Source organism: Falco peregrinus, chromosome 4 (assembly GCF_023634155.1).
Source record: "Falco peregrinus isolate bFalPer1 chromosome 4, bFalPer1.pri, whole genome shotgun sequence".
NCBI lineage: Eukaryota > Metazoa > Chordata > Aves > Falconiformes > Falconidae > Falco > Falco peregrinus.
Genome location: NC_073724.1, coordinates 18,979,037 through 18,988,556, shown reverse-complemented (window position 1 = coordinate 18,988,556; position 9,520 = coordinate 18,979,037). Strand labels below are relative to the sequence as shown.

General features: G+C 34.6%; 1 long non-coding RNA gene across 1 annotated transcript; it reads right to left on the bottom strand.

The window, feature by feature from the left end:
- Positions 1–1,416: 1,416 nt before the first annotated feature.
- On the bottom strand, positions 1,417–2,750 carry LOC114013829 (uncharacterized). Its single transcript, XR_003557048.2, has 3 exons — positions 2,542–2,750; positions 2,031–2,090; positions 1,417–1,611 (listed from the first exon to the last, which is right to left on the bottom strand). It is a non-coding gene; the product is annotated as an uncharacterized LOC114013829 (long non-coding RNA).
- Positions 2,751–9,520: the final 6,770 nt, after the last annotated feature.

Sequence of the window (9,520 nt, the reverse complement as noted above, 5' to 3'; positions counted from 1 at the left end):
TTTTTTACACTTGAGAGTCAGTGCATCTGGCAACTCATTTAGGTAAAGGACAATTATTAATCACCTTCCTTTATTTCAGTTATGATGTATGAAGTCTTTCACACTTGTGAGATTTCAAAAGTATTTAAAAAGCTTATATCTCCCTCCTGCTAATTTAAAGTCTATTACAAATAGCTTTCTTGTGGAAACAGCCACCTGTGTTCATTTAGCAGCTCATGGTCACTCCAAAATTCATTACTCTGCTGTTGAATTTTTGTTTGCTTTCTTCTGGAAAAAGCCACCATTAGATGCTTTTCAATTACTGTGCCCTTCAACTCAATAAGGTTGGTTTGTTATGAATCTCTCCTTTTTGAAGTTAATCATGTGCTTAATAGGAGAACATCATCCATTTCTCATTGTGTTGAAACTGAGAGAAGTCAAGAAATAAATGATAAATTCAGAGCTCAAAAGTGCTCTACTTACTGGAATATAAAAAAGATGTGAGGGTGGAGAGTTTCATAATCACTCAACTTATGATCCTTTACCCTCTTTCTAATTTATCTATGTTCTCCTGTCCTTCAAGTTTAAAGTCTTGGACTCTGGAGCCAATATTACTTTTTCCCACAGCTAGAGCGATGTGAAAATTTCATCTATGTTGTTTACATTTCTCTGCATTATAGGAGCAAATGACATAGGAATTCAGAATTCCAGGTAAAAACTCTGGTATTTACCACAGTGAAAGACTTGTATAGTGAGTACTTTCATAAAATATATGTCATAGTTTGTGCAGTGGCAGAATCTCATGTAATTTATTGTTGCCCTTTCCTTGTCAAATTCTCTGGGTTTTTTATGGGAGTTTAAAGATTTATTTTTTTTTAAAAGGCATATGGAAAGCAGCCCAGATATACTCTGACCTAGAACAATGCATGAGAAAAATATGTAAAGGTACTGAGTATAAGCAATCAGATCACACTTACTGAATTTCTCAGAAGTCTGGAAAATAAAAATAAGGCTATCTAGGATACATTTTTTGTTTGAATTATTTTCACAGGGAAGATAATTATGAATAGATGTGGCAATGGTAGTAGAGTACTGAAGGACAGAAGCCTTTGTTTCCCTGTTCTTTCAGAAGCAATCATCTGCCACATCTTAGGCAAATATTTCTTTTTTTTCCACCTTAGGAAACAGGATGGAAAATAGGTTTTATAAAACATGATGTGTTCTTCAATTGGATAAGTAAAAAACAGGATTCTTGTCTTTCAATATTGGGATTCCATACTTTATTAAAGCACTTGAAAAATTTATGTTTTTTAGACTCTTACAGATTTCATCATGAATCAGTTATCTAACCAGGATTTCCAAGATTAGACCTTAAGATATAATTTCCTTAAAGAAACAAAACAATTTTGTCATGTTTATAACAAAAAAAGTAGACTATACTTAATATAATTGTTTGATTTTATTTGAGTAACTTTAACATTTTCTGCCCCCAGAAAAACTCCTTAGTGTCAAAGCTCTCTAGTGTGGTATCTGGGTTTGTTCTGCAGTCTGGGAAATGCAAACTGCATCTTCTTAACATATCATCTTGCTCTGCTTTGGTCCTGTTCCACAGTTCTTCTGTTTTAAGTAAATCTTGAAAAAGAAACAATTAAAATTTTAAAGTATTTTCCCCATGATATTCTGCATAAAAGATGAAGAAAATAAAGGTGATGGAGACTAAAAAAATTTTTTAATACGTTAAAAATGGAAATCTTTCATTTACTTTGAATCCACAGAGAAAACTTTTTGTGATTATACAATACTGTTTCTATAGTCCCAGTAAAGCTAATCAGACTGTGATTATATTTGGTTATTTATTTCTAGAAATATTTTCTTACGCTAATTCATGTGATTTCCTGAACTGGTTTGTTTACTCCATAATTAAAATGTGCAAAAAAATCATAAATAAATAGGTATATTGTCCAATTAAATGCATCCTGAAGATAGTGTAGGAGTTCCGTAGAAATAGTAAGGAATGGTTAACACTGGCTGGTTTTTTGGGATAACTTTACCTGTCAGCAGATCCAGTCTAGGCTGAATACCAGTTGTGACCAATTTTCAAGGAAATGGATCTGAAGGATAAAATGTTGTCATAGCGTAGTAAAGTTAGTAATGTGATTCTGGCCTGTTTCCCCATCAAAGTGAAGATAACAAGATACAGAATTTATGATGTCTAAATATTTCATTCCTACTCATACAGGGATGAATATCATGTCCTTCTCAGGTGGTCAGAATATGGATTGACTTTTTCCTTAGGCACCAAAGAGTTTTAAGGAGAAACATTAACCTGGATAACCTTTTATACCCACCTTCTGGGGAAAGAGAAGGAAATTTATGCTAGAAGAAATATGTCAGTGCAGAGTCATATAATGCAAATTTTCCTCTACATGAAGTCCCTTAGAAACTAATATAAGCTAAGACAAACTCCAGCTATTTCATCTTTTACCTTGCCTAGAAGGAATATTTGAGTTTTCTTCAGACAAAGCTAAAAATTCAGATCATGACTGACATAAAATTAGTTACCTGATGCTCCTGAGTTTCCCAGAGATGAGATTATTCACATTAATTTCCAAGCAGTTGTGCATCCAGCTGTCAAAAGGGCAAGGGAAGGTGCTCTGCCTCAAATCACTGTCCTCAGTCAAATGCCTAACAGAACAGAAAACACGTATCAGGTATACAAATGCAGTCAAGTATAGGCAATTTTGTAGCTGGTGAATGAGGTGGGCAGGGGACTGGGTGTTTGCTCAGGAAAGAAATTCTGCTAGTTTAATCATTCTTTTTCTCCTATTTTGAAGTCATGTCTCTGCTATTCATGCTACAGTTGGGCATTTAGTTACTCCAGTTAATGATTTTAAGTCTAGGTCAAACCCATGGTATACAATTAAATCAATATTCATTGTGCTTCTTGCAACCTAACACTCAACAGAATTTGAAAAATATGTCTCTTTAACAATATATATTTAATAACATGGTCCACTAACCATAATAAAGTTCAGCTTAAATGTTCCATACCTCCTTTTGTGGCCGATATTAAATTATTACAGCTTCAACTGTAAGTAAAATGCTGAAGCATTAACCACATATATACTATGTGTTATTTTAAAAAAGTTATTGTCTTAGCTGCTAAACATACTAAAATGATATGAATTTTCTCATTATTTTCTACTGAGAAAACACAAGCTGGCAAGAATAAAGACGACCTTGAAAGGGAAATGAGTTACCATAGGAAACAAGACTGGGCCAACAAGTCACAGAGTTCAACAAAGCAATGTCAAACACCCATACACTGTGAAATCTTCTACGTTTCAATAGGTACAAACGCAACACAATGTATTTTTGTTATTGCAAGGGTGTATCTTTTTCTTTTCTTTTTCTTAGGAATACTTGAATGCTCCTTTTGACTGAGTAAACAATATAGAAGTGCTTCTTTTGTGTAGCTTAGTGTTATCTTATAATTTTAGTGTTCATATGCTTGAAAATCAGTATACATATCACTACCTCCAGGATGAAAGCTTATGTTATGGTGAAGGTTAGTATCAGTGTCAACCTGAAGAATTTATGATCAAAAATGTTCTTTGAATATTCAATCTAATAATATACAGTTTTAATTTTAAAACTAGACAATGACTTTGAAACAGACACATCAAGTGAAAGGTAATAGTAGTCCATATTTCTATCTACATTAGCCTGAAATCACTTTTTAAATATTGATTTAGGCATCAGGCTAAGAAAATGTATACTCTACTGAGCATAAATTTGCTCTGGCAAACTGGATACCACATCCACAAAACTTGATTGTTCTTAATTTAAAAAGATTTTTGTGTGAAAATCATACTCTATTATTATGTGGAATGCCCTGTCCTTGGCAAGACAGATAAAATGTCATGGCACGTATTTATCTTTTTCCTGGGGAAGAAAACAGTAGGATGAAAAGCTAAGTGGCTGATCAGCACTGCCAGACAGATTCTGGTCTCACATTCCTGTGCTGCACAGTGTGTTCAATACAGCTCCCTTATCAACTAATGTTTTTTGGAAAAAAAGAAACAAATTTCTTCATTAAGCTATGTGATTTCTGTCTTGATTGCCACCTCAGGAAGTTAATAAGGTCAGTTTGATGTGACAACAAAGTATGTTTAGATGTCAGGAATGTTAAAACAAAATAGGAAATGTACTGGTTGTTTAAGAAAATGGGTGGTTAGGCTTATCTTACCTTGGAGTCTTCCATCTATTTATATTAAGACAAGTAGTTCTGTTTTCATCAATTATTTATTGAAGCTTGAAAGTTTTCAGACACTGCTTTGCTTCTGACTTTTTGTCTTTTTTCCTCCTTCAACTGCATCTTGATCTTGATTGCCACTTAATACTAGTATCAACTGAAGAGGGGACATGCTAAGGTTAAGACTATATTTAGACTAAACTCGTGCTGTGATATTTTCAGGACTATTCTGAAATGTCCATTGACCCAGAATTCTGATTAGTACAACTGGCAAAAAATTGTATTTTCTGCTCCTTTTACACATTAGGACAGTTGAAATTCATGCAATTTTTTCTGTGATTCTTTAGCAACTAGTTACTTAACAAATCACTTTACAACTGAGTGGATTATTTGACGTCGTTATCCTTAATGCCACATCGGTTAATCTAGTAGGTGCTGATATTTGATTGAAATACAGCTTTGCAAGGAGCTGGAAAATCACATTTATTGGCATAGAGGACCAAACTTAAAATTTGGAGATTTCTGGTTATCAAGGCAACTTACAAGTACATTAAAAGTACAACCTGATTTTATAGCATAATTATTCATTTGGTCATAAATTTTGTTGCCATATTCATCAGTTAACTGCATTAGTTGCCCTTTAATTCTAGTGCAATATGTATATGAACTGCACCATCACTACTGAAGGAGATGAAAATAAAGAAGTTCACTTATTTTTCAAAAGTATCATTTATAATGCATTGGTACTAATCAGAGTACACACTAGGCACTGAAAGCAGCCTTATTGTTAGAACCAGGGAAGTCACTTGGATGTGATATACACGCATACATCTGGAGAAGCGTTGTATTCAAAGGCGTAGGCAGTGGTGACTGATGACCAGCTCTGACCATACCACTGGACAAAGGAGTCACAGCTAACAGTGTGGGATGGACGAGTCTCTCCTCAGTAAACACATACCTTAAGTATCATGATGACTTGTATAATTTTCATCTAAATTAATCAAGGTTATTTAAACTAGCATGTAACATTTTGGTATGTGTCTGAGCCAGTAAGTCATCTACTAGGTAGAGATTTAAGAGAGATAGCTGGAGATTTTTACCATATGAGGGAGTGCTGATAAGCAAAAAAGAAAATGGTGGGATTCACAGTAATCATATGCTCAAGAGTAACATTTCAGCTAGACCATAACTCACAGACCCCATAAATCAAATGATAATTAATCTTACATTTTTGACATGGTAAATTAGGAGTAATGGCAAATGCAATCTGGCCTATTTTAAGTTTAGGAGATTATCAATATTTTGAAAGCTTGGGAAAGCTGCCCTTCTCTAATAATTAGAGAGAAATCACGCATTTTAGTGAAATAAAGACCATTAATGCATCTTCTATTTTTTCCACAGTGAAGCTTGTTATGTACCACTAATCACAAAATAGGAGTTAAAAAGTTTTAACTGAGCCATCATGAGTAGTCCTTAGATGTTGCAGCACTCTCAAAACTGTCTGCAACAAGGCTTTTACCATCACATCCCAGGTTAACTTCAATAAGTAGTTAGCACACCTTGTTCCAGCACAGCCACCAACCTCCTACAAGGTTTCAACAGTTCATCTACTGCTTGTGCTGTTTCTTCATCCTCTTCAGGCCAGTCCACCCTGCTCCTTGCCTTTACTACATCCTGCTCCTTGTCTCACCTCCATCTAGGACATACACTCTCCCCCTTCTCCTTTCAGAACTCTCATTAACTGCCCCTCTTCCATACCTCTGAGAGCTATTTAACCACTTAGTAGGAACCAGCCACAGCTGCATCTTATCCACATCGGCCAACCCACCGCCCCTGAAGACAGCCCACAGCTGTATATTGTTAATTAACCCAGCATCATTCCTCTACACTTAGAGTAACTGGAAATTGAGGTTCATGGCTTTTCTAAAGAAATAAATTTGGCATTTTTTTCTTATCATAGCTATGAAAAAATAGCCTTTCACTTCTCCATTAGCTTTGCTAAGAAGTAGGACTTCTCCAGATGACATTAATACCACAAAGTCAAATTTAATATTCAGGCACTGTGTAGATTTTACTGTTAGATTCACAAACCAAATCTTCTGGTAATTTCCATCTGACTATAAAACCATAACATCAATAACTCATATGCATATCTTAAATGATAGGCTATAAAAATGCATTCACATTATAAACATCTTTCCAGAACCCTTACGCTATTTTTTTGTACTTCACACTGCTAAAGTTACCATAATTACTGCTTTGTTAAACATAGGGCAACTGATCTATACTAGAACACCAAAGGTGTCTTGACCTTCTGATATCAGTGAGAATTTATTATGCTTTTAAGCAGCTTTGAAACAGCTGTGTGCATGATATTGTGCACACCATGTACACAATGATTGATGTTGAGTTTCTGGAGATGGCAGGTATTTTAAATTTGTACTTCTAAAAATACATAGGTCACATAATTATAAGTCATTATAATAGTACCTTCATTGCTTGTTCTTACAAGTGTAGTCTCCAAAACCACAAAATGGGTCCCTTCTTTTTGTCCCTCCCTCCTGCCTCTACCTTCCTTTAGGAGTTTCTATCCAAAGGAGGTTCATTTATTCACTTCTTCATTCATCCACTGGATGCACTTCTCCCTGTTGGAGGTGGGTTCCTGTTCCTGTCTGAATTTACCATTTCTGATCAAAGAAAAAGTCTTTGGATCAGAGAACTGCCAAATTACTCTTTTGTTCAGTAAATAATCCTGAAATACTCTGTTGATCCTTCTATAACTAGGCATGCAACTTTCATTTGCTTCGTATATGTACATATTCATATGGCTATTTATATACAATATATACCAAGATAATTAGTACACAGTCCCAAGGCTGTTCCATGAGTAAGGAACGCTATACTTTCACTTAAATTTCTGAAGAGTTCAACAGTTTTGCTTCTGTTAGTTTCAATATTTTCTTAATTTTTACTATATTTCAGTCATCTTTCAAATTTATGTTACAATCAGAAATCATTAATGACTGAGGTTTTCACCAGAAAAAAATTCTTTTGATAAGTCTAAATATTTTGTATTTTTTAATTTATGAAATATATCTCTTGATTCAAAGTGGCATTTCATTTCAATGTTTTGTTAGTGTGTTTTTTATGAGCTTTTATTTTTTAAAGATTTTCCTCTATTAAAATTAATTACATTCTAAAGCAACTCTGAAGTTACAGTTCAAAAAATATATTAAATGGTTGACTGAAAAGTAAAAGCATTCTAGTGAGAACTTTGGACAAATCAAATTATCTGTAAGTCTGGTTACACTAACAAATAACAAATACCTTTTGCTGTTGTTGGTGATATTGCTCTATAGTATTGGGGCTCAGAAGCTTCAATCATTGACCAGACATTTTTCCATCATAACTCTCCTACATTGCAGACTTTTGCTATGCTCACCTATAACAAGTGGTCTTGCTGAAATCTTAGGCCTACTGATCAAGCATTAGGTTAAGCAGATGGTACTGCTTTGGTTTGCTATTGCAATGTCTTATGGACCGCACAAACTGTATTGTGTTGCCTATATTAGATGGTGAGCTTGAGTTACAAGAATGAAGAATTATGCAATGACATATTGACAAAAACTCTGGAAAACAAACAGTTTTATCAGGACAACACGACTCCTGTGAGGCTTATACCTAGCTCATTTCTTAACACTGTGTTGCAGACAGCAATAGCCAATTTATAGGCCCAGTCAGAAAGCTCTCTGTCACAGCAGCCTCATCAGACACGTTTGATTTCTGCTGAGATGTTCAAGTAAGGAAGATATGTGACACAGCGGTGAGTTCTTTATTTCCAGGTGTCTTATTTCTAGGTGTGTGACGGGTTGATTTTACCTATGTGAATTCAAAATGTTATGTGGAAGGTGAAGGCTCAGCAAGGTAAAGTAGAAAAGAATTGTGAGTGGGTCCATTGCTCACGGACTTGATCTTCATCGATTGATCTAAGTGATGTCAAGAGATGCAGAAGTGTCAGCTCTGAGCTACTGATCCTCTATAAGTGTTTATTCAGGCCCTAAATCCTATCTGGTTGAAAATGATTTCTTCTTCTCAGGTTTTCTAGGAGTCATAAATCTTAAATGTTACTTTTGTGATCTCTCTGGAATATTCTCAGACTGATATATTGCAGGGAATTTCATTTCTGGACTGGAGAATGGCCGTTATCCAAAAAGGACCGTAGTGATCTTCACATACTTACGAGCTTTATCCAGAAACTTATGTTGTCCAGATATTTATGCCAGCATGAACAAATGCATGGTCGTCATTGTCATGCCACCTGCATCTAAAAATGTTCCTTTCACAATGCAAAATCATTAAGAGAAGTAGCTAAGGGAAGTCCAGTAAAAGTAATATTTGGAGTTATTTATATAATACAAATTATAATGTTTAATCAATCGTGATTGCCCTATACAAAAGACTATATTAAACTTAATGGTCCAAATTCTCAGATCATAACTTGGCTGAGCTCCATTCAAGTTAATGCATACAGAAAGTTTTATATCAGATTAAGATCTATTCCTGAGTTTTACGTAGTTCAACTAAATAATTCTTTATTTTGTTCTTAAATTTCTCTTCAGGGAAAGAGTCTAATGGGGCTCTGTTTACCACAAAGCACTGTATTCCAAATCAAGTGCTATAATTTCACTGAAAGTCAAAATAGTAAAATAAGAATAAGGTAAATGATTTTCTTAGACTCAAGATTTTTCTTTTGTTTTAGAAACATCTTAGTACTGAGGTGGGTCTCTGCTGTTTGGGTAAATAGTCATGGGGCATTAAGGGCAGATGAAGTCTTGCAAGACAAACTTGATTGCTTCTCTTCTGAGAGAGGGGCTTAATGTCAAGGAATGATTCCCAGCAGTTTGTAAGGGTGTGGGTTACACTCTCTAGAAAATAGATGAAGTATCTGTCTCTCCAGACATTTAAAATTAAACTGAACTAAACTAAAAAAACTGTGCTTTGAAGAACAATTTTTTATTAGCAGGAAAATGAAATAGAAGATGCAGATTAATTTCACCTTACTTTCTTTGATTCTTATGTTACGTTCTGTAGTAATTTTGCTGTAATAGTGCACTTTATTATAGTGTCTTTGGAAATTTTGGCCCATTAAATTAGATCCTAATAAATTTACAACAAATGAAAAGGTGGCAGGAGTCTCCTTTGCTTCTGAATGTCTTCCCGATCATAAACTGCCTTTCTCTTTCAATTTATTTTAAGGTTTTAATGCCAAAAGCATCAGCATAATGA